Below are 17,699 nucleotides of genomic sequence, written 5' to 3' on the forward strand. Positions count from 1 at the left end.
TGCAGCTCTTAGCCACTGCTGAGGGAGGGGCTTTGGTTCTCCTCTGTCCCTTTCTGTTAGTATCTAGTTTAGGTAAAACCAGTCTTGAAAGGATTAGGGCACTGTGGTCCCCCCTGGGACTCTTGCTCCCCATGTGCCAATGTCCAGCTCACATGTCCCAGGAGCAGGGTGCTTCCCTTCATGGCCTGCACCAAATCTCATCCCTTCTGACAGCTGTCCACAGGATTAACATTGCCTAGTTTAGCTGATGGACAAGATTTCAGCACAAAAAGCACAGTAATTTGTAACTGAGCTGCTTAATATCTACATGTCAACATGTAAATGGTTCAGAGTAGCTACAGGGGTCTTCTTCACTGCTGCACATGGCAAAGGGCTTAACTGCTTGAAAGCTTCTCTGTTCTCCCCCCATCCCTCTCCCCAGGTGAACTCTGGATATTGCCTACTATTAGAAAAATGGCTTCTGCTACAGCTCTGGACCATATAGTTGTGTTAGTATTATTACTGGAATTAAGGATTTCCAGCCATCTGCTGGTCCTTTGCCCCGGCCCCAGCACTGCAGGATTCTCAGGGAGCAGAGTGGGTCCCTAGGAGAGAAGGAATTTCTCTACCCAGCTTCAGACCTGTGAACAAGCATGGGCCAAGTTTCTTGAGAACCTAAGAAACCTTCTCTCTTTGCATGAGACGAGGCTGACATCAATGACGGCAAAAAATATTGGCCTTGTTAGTGAGGAAGCCATTCCTCTCTCACTCCATTGGTGCCACTACTCCTGAATTTTAAGCTAATCACAAAAATCTGAATTTTTGCAAAACCTCTTCTATTGGAATGAAAAATGTCATCAACACACCTTGAAATCTGGAAATACAAACTTCCAGCAAGGAGAAAAATCAAGTCACATGGAGATTTTTATAAACAGTTAGATTGTTATAGTTTGCAGGTGAAGACCATTCCAACTTGACACATGTAAATCAGGCTGTGATAGGAGTCATTATTAAACAGATTAAACAAAAAACAGCCTGAATACAGTCCAGGTGGCACTAAAGAAAAAAATTGCTAATGAGGTGAAACAGAAGTACTTCAGCCTGACAACACACAGAGTCACAACTAATGAAGCACCAACAGTGCATCACAGGTAAGCAATCTCTGTAACTTTTCAAACTCTTTGTTCTACATTTAAATATTTTAATATTAATTTATTCCAATATCATCTCAAGTAAATAATTAATTATATCAGAATTGTGGGTTAAGAAAACTCCAGCAACAAAAAAATACTAGACTCTTATAGATCAGCCTGTCCTGGTAAATAGAACACTGAACACCTTTCTTAAACATAAAACCTTCCTATAATGGACTCCCTAAAGGCTATTCAACCAGCTACAAAAATTTTATGTTTACCTTGAAAGCAGTCATTAGTATAGACTAATGATGTCTAAAAACTTTCCTAAAATCTGTGATTAAATAAATTCTATAGTCAAGAATGAATTAAGTAGGAAATGCTGCACTACAACAGGAGCGTAATAAGTAATAATTAACATACAAGCAAAATGCACTGAAAGTACAGACATTTTTCCTGGCCCTCCAAAATAGAATAATGGGTGTTTCTCAAGGTTTCTGCATAACACATTTCCAAAGGAAAAAACCCCAACAAACCCTGAACTTTTATTTTGCATTTTCTGAGGCAGTCAGAAAAAGTCAGCCAGGTCTTATATTTGATCTCCAAATGTTTTTTCCCACTTAAATTAGTTTATCAAATCATAGGGAGAAAATTAGTATTTTCTTTTCCAGCCTGTCAGATACCTTTAAAACTGCAAAAAACCAATACCAGATTAAAGTGATTGCCCCCTCTACACAAGAGGTCAAAAAGAAATTTAGAAAATAAGGTTATATGTTTTGATGGTTCATTTCAATTACTACCTTGCTGAAGTTATAGTTATACTGTTATCATTGTGGAAAGGGCTGCCCATCGTATACTTTTATGTACTAAAACGACTTGCTGTGGCATATGCAACACTTAGTACAGGGTTAGCTTGTCTGTGACCATCACAAGCATGCCATCAACTGTAACGAGGACATAGGCTTGCAAACTCTCTTAGGATGACATAAGCTGGCACAGCCATGATAGTGAGACACTGCTGCTCTCAGATGCCACTGTCCCCTTTCTGCTGCCATCACTACCGTTCATAGTGGAGTAGGCTAAACACTGATCCAGTTGAAAATTAACAATTAATTAAAATTAAACAATTGGTCCAACCCCCTGTTCAGCCAAATGGCATTTGAGTATGGCTTTTTGCCTTTGGAGCACCTTATCCCTTTTTGTTCACCATAGGGCAGTGTGTGTTTCCACTGTAGGTTCCAGTTCTGCACCATTCTCCATTCTGCTCTCAACTCTCCTTCCTCTCAAGATGCTGCCAAGATTAAGGAGCATTTGTATATGTGCCCGAAATCTTTGTTCTTAATCCTCTCAACTTCACCAACCAATCTAAGAAAAATATTAACTTTCCCTCCAAAATCTGCATCATTTTTTTCTCCATGGTCTGTATTAGAAGTGTTTTTAGGTGACAAATACATACTGTAGGAGAGATTTTAGCCCACAGTGCATTACCACTATAGAAAACACAAAGTTACCAAAATTCCATGAAAAACTGATGAAACCCCATTGCTATTGCTGAACAGCTCCAGAGAGGGAGTCCTGCTTGCTTTTTGCATCATGAAGGAGTGATTGACATACAGAAGTTCACAGGATCTGTGACCAGGCAATGAGTTACTTTTCAAAAAGAGTAGCCTAGTGAGGACATTTCAGCTCTAGAGAATGTGGGCACATTCAAAACTCAGAAATCCCAACACATAGTTCCAGTTTAGACAATGGTCCTGTTGTACATGCTAACATGACATGCAGTCATTCCTTGAAATTGTGGGATCTTCTTTTTAAAAGAAAATTAAAATAAACAATGTCAGTGATGTCTCCAGTCTTCACAGCATCGTTTCCTTAATCTTAATTCATCCCTTTGTGGATTACAATTCTGTTTCTATTTCTGTCTGTCTCCCAACAGCAAATTATGAGAAATAATTTTAGGGAGGTGGAAGGAGTGAGAGAGGGTAACATACCTTCTTTTGTATCTTTCTTTGGAGCAAAAATTGATACCCTAAAAATGGAAAATCAGTCTCAATTTGGTTCTCCTGACAGGTAACACTCTCCATGGGCTGGCTTCTCATGTGAGAAGTCAGGGAACCTACATGTGTTAACTTGAGTGTCAGTTCAGTGCATGAAGTTCCCATGAACATTTTATTTATGAGTTCCCACCATCCTGGTGTCAGTCATACAGCCAGACTGCTGTCACTGAGCCTACTAATCTCATCCACAAATCTGTGACAGCTTTCAATGAGCATTGTATTTGGTGGATGCGGTACAGGAAACCATTTTCATTTATGAACCACTGCTTCACTAAGGGAAGTTTTTTGTTTTCCCTTCATTGTTGCTGTGGTGGAAGACGCTATATATTCTTTCTATACTAGCCTGCTTGCATGACTACAGCGTTAAACAAATTACACATTTTGGATGAGGTCCTGGGAACTGCTGGATTTCATTGTGGCTACTGCTGCCGACTGCAATGTAAGACTGCCAGTTTTCAATACAGCAACTTCTCAGGTTCTTTAACAACAAAATAACAGACAGGTTTCAAATACGAGCCATTCAGCTAAAGCACCATCATTAACTGTTCTGAAAGGTGAAGAGAGGCAATCAAGGAATTTGAACTAAGAGACAAAGGGCTTCAGTCTGTCTCTCTTTTCCTGGCTAAAGCAGCAACACTCCTAAGAAATCAGAATTCAGTAGTGCAACCATAACTACCCAACAAAACAGAATATTATAAATATCCAACGCATAGATGGCTGAGGCCTTACTGCTGCAACTCTGCTTCTGCAAGGATGAAAGCATTTTGAAGGGAATCAAATAAATAATTAATAACCATTGCCTCTACCCCACCAGCATGAAATTACTCATTTAATTCTAATCAAAGTTAAGTCTCAGTTTTCCAAGACCAGACTTTTTATAACTTTACTGCAAGATCCCAATGTTCTAAAGATGTTTTTCAAATGCTGTTTACAGTTTGGTTTTCATGACATCCTGAAAGAGCTCGTTCTCTTCGTTGCTTGTCTCACACAGGTAAACTACACAGCAGTTGCAATCTGCAGGGTGCATGACCATAAACACAGTACACATGCAATAGCTGCTGAGCAACTTGACCTAGCATATCTGTACCTTAATATTGGTAGTATGTCAGCAGAAGCTATAGGAGAACATATACGAGACCAAAAAGCAAGACAGGGACATATAGTTCAGACATTGATTCCCTTCAAAAATTGTGTTAGTTTTCATTTCTTCAGACACAGTCTTTCCTCTTCATTTATGTACACTCCTTCTGTAGAGGCAGAATTAACAGAAATCATTCAGCTTGACCCTTTTCACCTTCCTGGCACTCCCCCAGAGTCTCTGGCTTTAGCGCTTCCCACCACCAGCCAAACAAGGGTAGGTGCAACTCTCCAGAACCTGTCAAAGTAACATCAAAACTCAGCCAGAAGAAATCCAGCAAGCCATGAACCAGAAGGTTATTCCAAACGAATTCCCTATTGGGATGCCCGAATTATCTTAATAGCTTTGTTGGCCTAAACACAGTTCACAGAGTTTGGCAGTTCTGAGTTCTCGCATTTTAATTGCTTTTTTTTTTTGATCCAAGGATAGAGGCATATAGCTGGTAGGAAATACTAGGTCCACAGAGTTAGTAGAGTTTAAATTTTCTGAACATAGTCCTTGAATGTTCTGTCCTGGGGATATGGCAGCTTACTGTATCACAGTTACCATAAGCGACACAGCTGACATAAATCTTAATCTACTCTTATCTCAACATCAGAATGAGTTCTAGCACTAATCACATATCCTTGGAACTTCTGACCTTTAAGAATTAAATTATTTGAAAGTACATCAAAAACATGGAGAAAGCTGCTTTCTCAATGGAAACAATCCAGGCAATTTATTACATGGGCGACAGCTCAAATTATGTAAAAGAAAAAAAAATTAAAAAAAAATTGAACTTGCCTGAGATAGCCCAACATATAACCTTAAGTGTCCGTTACAGTGAGGAAATTATGTCAGTGGCAAACATGGGGAGTTAACATGGCAGCAGGATCTAACCAAGGACCTCATCCCCACCAGGAAGCACAGAAGCATCATTTCTGAGAGCTGCAACCATGCACCTGCATTTTCTGTAGGAATTTGAGAACCCAGCAGGGGACTGCACATGGGAAACTGTACTGAATGGAAGCAGAGAACTTAGGACAAAAGTAACAGAGGTCCTTTCCAACCCTAACTATTCTATGATTCTATGTTGTAACATCTTAGCTGACACCACTAAAACCAAGAGCTGTTCATATTCCACTGAAGGCACACAGAACATTATGTATGTGGCACATTACATTTAAAAGCTCCCAGTGCACAGAATGAATTATGCAGCAGTGTTTATTGAATGATTTTACTAATAAGCTATCTTAAAGTAATACTAATTTTTCATGTAAGGCATATAGTAAAAATGATTAATGCATTATAAGTGTCTGGGTCAAAGCACACCTTCCTTAGCAGGAGGCTCACTGGGGAGCTGATAGCTGAGGGATTACCAGCTATTCATAACAATGGGGACAGAGAAACAGTGTGCTTCCAGTTCCTCCTGGCCACTTCAGCCATCCTAGAGCCAGCCTTAAGGCAGGAGCTCAGGACTGTGAATATTACAAGTGTGAGGCTTTGCTATTGAGAGTAACCAGGGGCCTTAACTGGCAGCTGCAGGTGATTCTTGCATGTACATCTAGTGCTAAATGTAGCCAGAGATAAGCAGAAACTGCTGAAACACAAGTGAGAACTGCAAGATGGTGAAGTGACAATGTATTTATTTGGGGATTTTGGTCCCCAAGTACATGGGGATCACCCAAATGTTCCAAGAAGCCTATCAGGAAAGAAATAACAGTATTTGCACCACTGTTCCATGTGCTTTAGGGTCTTAATGACTTATATAATTACAGCAATATTACAAAACATTATAATGCATAAAATTGGGATAATGTTGCATAATTGTAATCTGCAATATAACACATAAACTGATTTGTATACTATATGACATTACATTATAACTCTACATTCTGGCATTTCACATGCTCTAATTGCAAATTGCCACTTAAAGCATTCCCTTAAACCCCTATCCACAGCTCCCTTGTGCTTTCCAACCTACCCTCATTTCTTTTCTATCTTCATCACATAGTTTCTGCCTAATCTGGCTTGCTCATCGGCTTCTGTTCCACTACAGTGTTTTTTGCCCTGGCATATGTGGTGTTCAAATCTGGTCCCAGTGGATTATAGACCATTTTGAATTAATACAGAATTGTTCAAGAATGTAATCACAGAACTACATTAAAAAAAAAAAAAAAAAAAAAAAAAAAGATCCTAAGTGGTGGAAAAACTGACTTTGTCTTTTTGGCTAAGTAGAAAATAATTATCTTTTGGAGCTATTAGTTCCAGAGCATAGAAGGATTCTTTAGTTTGAGTAATATACTGTAAATTAGCAAGTCTACATACTGATTGTTGAGCATATCTGGAACCAATGAATGCTACAGTCTATAACAGCTGCCTTATCGCTCTATCAGTCTGACAGCAATGGAGCCTGTCCTGAATCACCCAAAGACCTGCAGCCTCCTTTCCAGCTTTGCTGTCCACTTTGCACATTTGTAGCCAGTCTCCCACAGGTAACAATCACTCCTTTCTCTATATTAATTTAGCAGTAATGTCAAATAATTAGGGAGTTGTTTTGTGCTCTGCAAATTTAAATCCAAACACATCATTCACATTATTAACACCTATGGACTTTGTTCCAGTTTTAGCTGTCTTTAAAAAAAATGGTAATCACATGTTTCCCATGGTGTTTGTGTAGAACTATCTATGTGAATAAGGAGCAAATGCTAGAGCTTGCCAGGATTTTAGTTAAAACTTTCTTCATGGGTAGTTGAAATGGTTTACATTTTCATGAGAATTTTTTGCTGTTTCTAGGTGTCCTGGGTTCAGCAGTAGCAGTCATTTTTCTCCTTCTTAGTAGCTACTGCAGTGCTATGTTTTCATTTTTTGGCCTGGGAAGAGAGCTGATAACGCTGATGTTTTCAGTTGCTGCTCAAATGTTTGGTCTGGCCAAGGACTTTCTGAGCCTCATGCTCTGCCAGGGAGGAGGGGAGGCCGGGAGGAAGCAGAGACAGGACACCTGACCTAAACTGACCAAAGAGGTATTCCATACCACAGCACGTCATGCCCAGGATGTAACGGGGAGTTACACGGAAGGGCTAGGGACTGCAGGGTTGGACGAGGTATCGGTCGGTACTTGGCTCGAGGGAGTGGGGCGAGTTATCAGTCAGCTGGTGCCGAGGTGTATTCTTTCCTCTTGTTATTTCCTTTAGCACTATTATCATTGGTGGTAGCAGTAGTGATTTGTGTTATACCTTAGTTACTAAACTGTTCTTATCTCAACCCGTGGGAGTTGCATTCTTTTCGATTCTCCTCTCCGTCCCTCCAGGAGCAGGGGGAGGGCAAGAAGGGGGGGAGTGAGTGAACGAGGTTTGTGGTTGGGTTTAAACCACGACACTAGGAAATTATTATTTATTCCCTTTAAAAGTGAGGAAAAATTCCAAAGTACAATTTAAAAAATTAAAAAAATAAAATAAATAATGACAACAAAAAACCCATACCACAAAACAAAACAAAAAAAAAAACCAAAAAAAAAAAAACCCCACCTAAACCTGTTTGTTTAATAAAAAACAAGGTTTTGACTACAGAAAAGTATAAATTGGTATTTTTTGCAATACCAAGTTGGATTTGTAGCTTGGGTGGCTGAATCTCCCCTCTGAATTAGAGCTGCCATCAGAATACACTTCTCATCAAGCACTGCCAAGGACTCCTTTGGTGGCTGAGCCAACCAACCAGATGGGGGTGATGCCATTGAGCCACAAGAAGAACAAGCCGGATGCATTTCCAATAGCATTTTCAATGTTTTAGCAGTTTTCCGTTTTAATTTTGGTACAGCAGTAGTATTTTTTATATAATTTTCTAATACTATACTACCTATCCTTTCTTTCCCTTATCAGCTGTAATAACTTATCCTAGGTGAGGGTAAAGCAGGGAGCTCAGCACCTCAGAGAGCACTCAGCCAAATAAAAGCATCAAATCTGATCGTAAATGATTCAGCATTTGACCAAAAGGCATAGCTGAAAAGACTGGAACTTTGAACTTCTCTCAGCTTAATCTAATTTGTATTCAATGCCTTTCTAGTTTTGTTGATATAGTCTGGCTGGCATTTTTGTCAAGGAAATCTAAGGGGTTTTTTTCCTCCTCCATCACTCATCCCATTTGTTGGAAGAGAAGTAGATAAAAATACTTTTGAATTAATCCAGAAGATTTCTTTCAACCCCCTTTAACTCCTCTTCCCTCTATCTATTAGAATAGTGTTCTGTAAAGTTTAGCCTAGATTTTGTGACCAGATCACATCATTCAAGGGAAAGACTTCCAAAGACTGTGGTCCCACATGGGACCAGAGACCTACTTTGCTCACTGTTCACTCTGGGAAGCTGTGTGTGCCTACTGTATCTTGGATAACCTGCTCTAATGAGATGCATGATTCTGGTTTCTGACCTTAAATACTCTAGAGAGGCCAAAGTAGTATATTCCACTGAAGTCATCCTCTGAAAAAAAGTCAAACCCTGAGGATATGTTTGTCTGAGTGACAGAGTTCACCAGACAATTGTGAAAATTTTGGTCATTGAGGGCTGGTGCTCTAGTGATTAGTACTTAAATAGTGTTTAAAGTATTATTTATAATATTTAATATTTACATTCCTATCTCCTTACTATAACCTCACTGTCTGCTTTCTTGTGACCTAGGTGTTCATAATCCCCGTTTACCTTTAGCAATAGGTGGCATGCTCTGGTTTTAATTAAACCAAACTTCAGCTTCTCGTTGAATACCTTCGGCTGCCAGAGAAATAAGCCCCGAGCTCACAGGGCTCTGGAAGGTAGTGGGGGCAACCCCGGTGGGTTTTCTCAGGGAGAGCACTATCCGCTGCCACAGGGAGAGGCTCCGGAGGCGGAGAGTGGCGGGCGGACGGCTGGCTCCATCTAGTGCCCGCTGGGCCCCGTGTTACCCGGCCCGGGCAGTGCGGAGAAATCCATCATCATCACAATAATAATAGAAACTTAAAATGATAACTAAACCAAATTCAATATTTTTAAAATGGAAGAAGAAATACTATTTCCAGATTGAGGCATAAGAATGGTACTTCATGAAACAAGTTCCCAGACAAATAATTGATAGACTGCTCTTCTGAAGAATCAGAGAATATGAGGTTGGAAGGGACCTCAAGGATCATCTGGTCCAACCTTTCTAGGCAAAGCATGATCTAGACTAGATGTCTCAGCACCCTGTCCAGCTTAATCTTAAACATGTCCCAACACGGGGGAGCCCACCACTTCCCTGGGCAGACTATTCCAACGGCTGATTGTTCTTATTGTAAAAAAAAATAATTTCATCTTGTGTCCAGTCAGTCTCCCCAGGAGTAATTTGTGCCCATTACCACTCAACTTTTCCTTGTGACCTCTTACAGAAAGGGAGTCTCCACCTTTGAAAGCACCCTTTAACTACTGGCACCTGGTGATAAGGCCTCCCCTGAGCTGCCTTCTCTCTGGCTGAACAAACCCAGCTTTCTCAACCTTTCCTCATATGCAGACTTCCCAGTCCTCAGACCATCAAATCCTGGGGGTGTTTTGACTGTGGTACCACCAAGCCTCAGGGCTGGGAAAAGGCAGAAAAAGCAAGGTATGGTGGGGCTGGAAAGCAGTTGCCAAAGGGAGCCAGCGCTGACACTAAGTGGAAACACTGGCTGCATTAGCCGTCTGCTCAGGGGCTGATAGATGTCTTACTTGGGTGGCTGGGGTTAAAAGAGATTCTATAGCCCTGTGAGGATTGGAGCTGAAGGGTCCTGTCAGAAGGCATGTGAAGGGTATAACATAAAACCTGCTCTCCTCTATCTCCCCAAGGTCACCTTGCTGAATACCATTTTGGGGAAGCCTCACAGATCAGCTTTGGAAATCTTTTCCTGCATAACTACATGCAGCTATATTCTTAGCCCCTCCATTAAGTACATATTACCTCTTTAAATGACCTGAGAGCTTTTTGTCATAGATTATTAGAAGCTTTTTTCACCTTATTCTTTAAGTAGCTGTTATTCACACAAATTGGGCTAATACTAAATGAAAAATATTTCTAAGGAATCCACTACAGACACTAAAACATCTTTTTGACATTTCTGTGAAATTAAGGCTATTTTGTCCTTATTCACAGTTGCTTTATCATCTGTGCACGAATTTGGCCTGATGCAACTTCATAGTATTCCCAGTTCAACCTGACACCTGAAGCATTGTCCAGCAAACCCCCAATAACATCATTGTGTGGACATGACAGACTGCACCTTGCCCATAAACTGGTATAAAGCAAGTATGTGAAATCAGTAATTTCCCTGGTCCCCTCTTCTGAACACAATCAAGCACATCATGTGCTGTCATCACTCCCATACTACAGAGGGGTTTGTGTTTTCTGTAGTTAGTAGTTTCTGCTGATGTCAAAATACTTCTTGTTGAAAAGATGTGGTGGTATGTGTAATACACACACACACATATATATGTATTGTTTTACAATATGCGATTTTTCCCTAAAACAAAGACTGGGTCAGGCCCAGGAGGTTCAGAACAGGGTGGGGTCTCCACTGCAGCAGATGATGGGCAAGAAATCAATGTCACCTCATAGCCTTCTACCAATTAAGGCTCTTCCCATAAAGGTTCATATAAAGTCTTCATTGTATACTAAGAATCAGCAAGCCAGATGCTTCATCAGCTAGCAGAATTTACAAACTTTTGACAAAGCTCACAGTAACACTACACTGCCACAGCCCACAGGCAGGGCCAGCAGTTGCTGCTATAACATCAAGGGTGAGCAACAGCAGCTGTACCAGTCAGTGGGTCCATACCCAGGAGAAGAAGGTTTGAAGCTCTCACTCCACAGCTCCAGTGAGGACTTAGCACACAGAGGAGGCACTGCACAGCTGCATCCCAAGCATCCCAGCAGGCCACCAGCACTGCATGCAGAGGCAGGCAGAAGGACCCATGCAACCCTGCTCAAGCTCCTGCAACCCTCAGTTGTCCTCTGGAGAACTGTCGTGGTGCACAGTGGCAGGTCAGGAACAGGCACTGTGGCTAACAGCCATTTGGTTTTGTGTTAGAGGATGAGTGAACTGAAATGACTGAAAACCTGCAATTTTCTCTGCATATAAGAACATGCATTGAGCTCTGCTTGCAGATCAGAAAAGACAACACTGGTCAAGACTACCATTTTAACCATATTTCTGTCCATCACTAGTTCCTTTACTACCTCACAGTATTTTTTTTACAATGAACTGGTATCTCAAAAGTTCCTGTTACTTCACAGCAAGGGCCACTTACTTTATAGGAAAGCTGGAAATAAATTTAGCTTGCACTGAAATGTCTCAAAAGCTCCCAGTTAACCTTGATGGGAGCTGAGGAGATTTGTGAACTATGTAAAGCTAGTTCTGATATGCAGGAACACAAACATGGGAGAAAGGGCTCATGGAAGAATCAGCTTCTGAATGAGCTTAAATGCTGAAAGAAAGCACACAAAGGTAGACGCAGTGACAGGCTGCCCAAAAGGAATAGAGAAACTTGGCTTGAATTTGCAGGAGTGAAGCTAGGAAGGCCAAAACCCAGCTAAATTGGAACACAGAGGCCACATTGGCCAGGAAGGACAACTTCTACAAGCACACTAGCAGTAAAATGAAATTTGAGGAAGAAACAGTCCTGCTGCATACTGAGGCAGGGGGGCTAGTGACAGAAGACATGAAATATGCTGAAGTACTCAATGCTTTTCTTTTTGGCCCTAGGTTTCAACAGCGAGTTGTGCCATCTGGTCTCCCATTTCCTGACCATACCAGCCTAGTGTATGGGAGCATATCAGGTGGCAGCAAGGGGAGGGTGAGGCAAAGGTGAAGACACCACAGGTAGGTATCTTACCACTGGGGTATGGTCCCACAGCCCCTGAATAGTGACAGCAACAGGTCCCACCTGTGATCATTCAGTGATCATCAGGCAAAGACAAGATAACAAGTCAGATCCAAGGTCAACCCAGGAAATCCAAATAATTATTCATAACTATCAGGAAATAGGATTGGAAAAAAGTCTTACAGCTGCAGCACAGCCCAGAAAGAGCTTGTGATCTGAATCTGAGCCTAAGAGAGCTCCTCAGTCAGTGGGGGGGGTGGGTGGTGGGTGTATGTGTATGTTTGTATGTGTATTTGTGCGTGTGTGCGTGCGCGGTCGTGCGTGCAGGTCCCAGGTGAGAGTGGTCAAAGCAATTACAGCCTAATAGAGCACTCAGTGCCCTGGCAGAGTGAAGAGTTGCTCACAGCTGAGGAAGATACAGTTAAGGAGTACTGGCCAGGTACAAGTCAAAAGGACCAGATAGAATGCACCCAAAAGTCTTAAGGTAGCTGTTGTGCAGCCCTTCTCTATCATCTTTGAAAGGTCATTGTGGCTGGGAGAGATGCCTGATGTTTAGAAAAACACATCACAGATGTGTCCTTCAGGAAGGACAGTTGAGGGAAATAAATGTAGGCCAAACAGCTTTGTTTTAGGTCCAAAGATTTCCAGCCTCAGAAAGGTCGTGCAGATGACTGGGAGCAGTCAGCATAGGTTGTTCCAAGGCAAATCATGGCTGATTAACCTGACCTCTGATGAGGTGCCTGATTCTGGGAATAAGGGAAGGGCAAAATCTCAAACTTTGGATCTCAAGAACCTTTTCAAGACACAGTGTTTTCTCTGCACAACATAAACATGTTGAAAGACTTAATCTATGCCATATCTAGGTCAGCTTCCATAGGCCATCTCAGACAATTTTAGTAGATATATGCACTCATAAACTGGGTTAGATGAGACATCCTGGTCCTCCAACATTAAGTGTCTCTGTGTTTCCCCTTGAAGGTCTTGTAAGGTTTTATTTCTTGTTTAAAGCAGTAAACTACTTCTGCCAGTTTTCTTTTTGTTACCTTTTCTGAGAGGCAGAGCAGAGATGGTGGCATTGTTGGCTGGGGCCAGGAAGAAAGCCTGTGGGAAGTGTCAGTGCTGAGACCATAGGTTCCACACAGTGTGTGTAGCATCTATACCAGTTTCAGACCAGTACAGCTACACTCAAGGAAAGTATAGTCTCTTTCAATTAAATATTTTGTCACCTGAAGACAATAGGTTGATAGAGGAATGCAGTTCAGTGCAAATATCTTTGGAGTAAGAGAGGAGATAATTCTTCTGTTAGGGTCCACTGCTGAGCAAAGGAGTCACTTATGGGAATGAGCCCAAACAGGACCCCCTCCCAGTGCAGAATTCCTCTTTTTAGTGCACAGCTTGACACTAAGTCCTGAAGCTTTTCCCGGGTCTATTTCTAAATCTCAACAATGCAACCCAGACCCATAACTGATGGAGACAAACAATGAATTAAACAAGTTAACAACTTCTTCTAGTGCCAATGCACAGCCACATTAGACTTGTAGCAGCTTTAGTGGAGCCACTTGTTGAAAGAGGAGGCAAGAAGTGCCTTTGTAAAGTGTGTATCTGGGTATTAAAATTGGATGTCCTTTTTGCTAAAGGAATGGGAACTTCAATCATTAAATAAAACACAATAAATTATGTTAATGGTTAACTGGATGAGAAATAAATAATTTCAAGACACTATTTTTCTTATTCACGTCCTAATATTTCTGAAATCCTTAAGTGTGATGAAATACTTTCTGTCACAAGCCACAAAGCTTTTCAAAATGTAAAGATTGTAGCTTCTCATTTAATGGCTTCAAGGTCCTCTAAAACAGAGAAACCATAGGTTCCTCTCCATAATACTTCTTTTATGCTCAGGCGATACTTCTTTTATGTTCAGGCGATATTTCTTTTACATTCAGGTCACAAATGTGAAAGGCGAAATATACCAAAGTGGCAAATGATTTAAATAACAAAAGGGGAAATCATAATGGATTGAAAATCAAGTCATACTTAGTTTTGTAAATGAGGAACTTGCAAAGAAGAGTGTTTCCTGCATATAGTACTTTGCAGAACAAAAATAATCAGGCTATATCTAAAATTGAACATCACCATTTCCTGCAAAGCTCAAACATGACTTAAATGAGGCTCAGTGCTGTCACTGAATCTCTGATTCCTAGACAGGCTCTTATGACTACTCATGTGAGCAGTTTTAGTGTCAAAATATTCTTCCTCATAAAGTCTGTGGCCTTGGATCCTTCTGAGAACTGCACGTCCTTAATACTATGGCACCACGGCAATTAGGCCTCCTTTTGGTTTCTGCTTTAATGTGGGGACAGCCTTTATGTTGACACCAGCTCCAATAAAAACTGGAGGTCTCTGAAGCCTGATTGACTCTGGCTGGATACTACTGCTCCTGGGGATATCTGCTAGCTAGGAAGGGTTGATGTGCTGTGTGATCTATTATCTGTGCCCCTCCTCAGTGCCACAACACATTCTCTTGTCACTGCCTGGAACAATCATCAGTTGCGTCAACACCAGGAATTTTTAAAAGTAGCGTGGTTAAAAAGAGGTCCTTTGGGGTTTCCTAATGAGTGGTGGAAAAACTGAAATTGTGATGATAGAAATGCCATTGGAGTCATACTTGTTGCACTGTACTATTCTTTCCTCTACAACTGCATGCAAATTCTTCAGTGGATTTTACTGGGTTCTGATGTAGCCTGTTGTTGTTCTTTGGTGTTTAGGGAAATCCCCAAATTAAAATTGTTCCAATACCGATTTCATAATTTCATGAAAAGTTTCATAAAAATGCCACTCATGTCACTCCCTGAAATCATCCTTGCAATTGCAAGATACGTGGCTGTATTAGGAAGGGGAAATGGCTTGTTGAAATACATATATTTATATATAAAGTATTATAACACATAATTTACAATATAATAATATACAATATATTGTTGATACATTATATGTTTTATATAAAAATATATAAAAATACACATGCTTAAGTGTGTATATATATGTACACAATGGTATGTAAGAAATACACTATGGTTCATAAGTGCTCCCACAAAGCCACAGTACTTGGAGTGGTGTTAGGCTAAGGCCCAGCATTCACATTTCAAGGAAACTTGTAGAAAAACCCCAGCTGGATAATTGGTTGCAAGCAGATGCATATAATATGCTCAACAGAGCTTTTCCAAATGGGATGTTCCACAAATCTTTCAGAGTTCTTTGAAGAAGTCTACAAACACGTAGACTGACTAGGTGGATCCAGTTGATACAGTCCACTCAGATCTCCAAAGAGCATCTGACTTTGTTTTTTTAAGGGAAAAAAGCTTCCATGTGATAAGAGTGAAGGACTTTGCATGCTAAGCAATGATGGAAAGATAATAAAAAAAACCACAGATAAGAATAAACTTTTTCACAGCAGAGGAAAACCACTAACTGAATACCATAGACTTGTGTTAGAGTCTGTATTTTCTAATATATTCCCATATTGTGTGAAAAAAGCTGACTACTGAAGTAGTGATGTTTGCTGATGACACTATTCTTTATGCTGGATGTAGCAACACTCTCAGAATGGTTGCCATGAGAAACTGCTGAGGCAGGTTCAGAAAAGGATCAGGCAAATTCAGGGCCAACATGTCTATAAATCATGAATTGGCAGGGCAATGAAGTAGCATCACCTATTTTCCCTGTTGGAGATGGAAGACTGAGTAGGGAGACTATTGCTGTAAGTAGAGAGTTTCTTATATTTTGTGTACACTAACTTTTTCAGGGTAGTAGAGATACCGGCTAAATATGAAGAACTGCAAAAGCAGTCCTGAGTCACTGGGAGATAAAATGGCCTCTGGATCAATGTGACTGTGGTGCACATGAAAATAAAAATCCTAACTTCACAAACAGGGTGATGACCTATGAACTAAGCATATATTGCTCAGGAATGAGATGTTGAGGTTAGAACAGAAAGTGCTATGTAAACATCTGCTGAATGTCCAGTAGCACTGCATAAACAGTCAAATTATATGTTGGAAAGCATATGACAGAAATCATCATTATGTCATCTATTACATCTAGAGTCTGTCTGCATTTTTCAATGCTTTCATAGACCTCCGTCTATCAAAAATCATAGGAGCCTGAGAGAATATATCAGGGAAGTGTGGCTGTATAGATGGGCTCTTCTTACACGACCCTTAATCATCCTTCTTTCTGTTTCCTGCCAGAAGAGTTTACTGCAAAACCAAGGACTGTTCAGTTTTGGCGAAGAGGTACAGACCACAGCTGTGGTCATCACAGTCTTCCCTAGGCATGCTCTGTGCAGTGATGGCCCCATGCACAACATTCTCCATAAAACCTACAATGAACCTCATGATCTCTGAGGTGCACTGCACACTGCCATGGGTGGGCCAAGCAGCAGAAAATGGGCTTGGTGATGCCCTAAACACTGTTGTAAAGAATCCAAGTACCTCTATCCCCTAGCTTTTCAACTTCTTCTCCACAGCCAGACACAGTAAGGGCACAGCCAGTATCTTCAGATACTGAGCTAAACAAACTTCTGTTCTTGTTTCCTTTATCTCAGCATCTCCTTCCCACTTCAATATCACCCACGGTTTATGCTGCACAAGTTCTGCTGCCTACCAAGTTTTCCAACCCTGCCCACTGAAGACAAGAACTAGGGCACGCCTCATTAAATGCACGTATGTAACTGAGTTCTATTCAAAGTGTGGCCGTGTTCACTAACCATCCACAGACTGGAGAAACATATGGTGTTTAACATTACATTACATTACTATTACGTTACATTACACTACATTACATTACATTAAACACTACAAGATATTACACTAAACACTACAAGATATTAGTGTAGAAGAACTAAATTTAAGATTATATTCCACAATCCTGAATGCAAAAGTCACTGGTTAACATAGCCTAGCTTTATGTCTGCACCAACAGTGACCAGTTTTTCTTTTTCCATCTCCATAAATAGATACTCTGAACAGCCATTATTAGCTCTGTGTTTTTAAACACTGTTTAGTTTCCTTCTGATTGGTACATAAACACTTTTTTCTACTGTAAACTTACTCACTGCATGAATGATCTTCAGAGTATGAGCAAAGCTAGACAACTGTTACTATGAAATTTTAAATCTGATCAGAAAAGACCTGGAAAATAGAGTCCTTGCAGTGGTAGTAATCATTCTGCATCTCTGCTGGTGTTGCACTCAGAGCTCAACTAGGCCAAGGGCACCAGAGAGAGATTGTACAAAAGCTCTGCACATACACGATGCAGGTCAGGCACCAGAAGCAGCACAGGAACAGGGCTGCAGTGTCTTGAATTTGCTGCACAGAGAAATATCTTCACTACCAGCAAACACTATCTCTAGTACCTGCACAAGTTCCTTGTCCACACTCTGCATACCCTTTATGCACTGATGCAGGTAGAGGCTATTCCTCTATCAGAGGCTGATCTATCAAAATCATGTCTCACAAAGCCAACTGGAAAAGTCTTATTTTTACCAGACTAGAAAAGTCAT

General features: G+C 40.8%; 1 long non-coding RNA gene across 1 annotated transcript in view; it reads left to right on the forward strand.

Moving 5' to 3' along the window:
* The first annotated feature begins 572 nt into the window (after positions 1-572).
* The window catches only part of LOC136007873 (uncharacterized), a 41,418-nt gene continuing 24,291 nt past the window's right edge, over positions 573-17,699 (forward strand). The window contains exons 1-3 of the long non-coding RNA XR_010609886.1: positions 573-1,130; positions 6,683-6,781; positions 12,022-12,138. This is a non-coding gene — a long non-coding RNA (uncharacterized LOC136007873). The remainder of the gene's footprint in view (positions 1,131-6,682; positions 6,782-12,021; positions 12,139-17,699) is intronic.

The sequence above is a fragment of the Lathamus discolor genome, chromosome 2 (assembly GCF_037157495.1).
Source record: "Lathamus discolor isolate bLatDis1 chromosome 2, bLatDis1.hap1, whole genome shotgun sequence".
Classification (NCBI taxonomy): domain Eukaryota; kingdom Metazoa; phylum Chordata; class Aves; order Psittaciformes; family Psittacidae; genus Lathamus; species Lathamus discolor.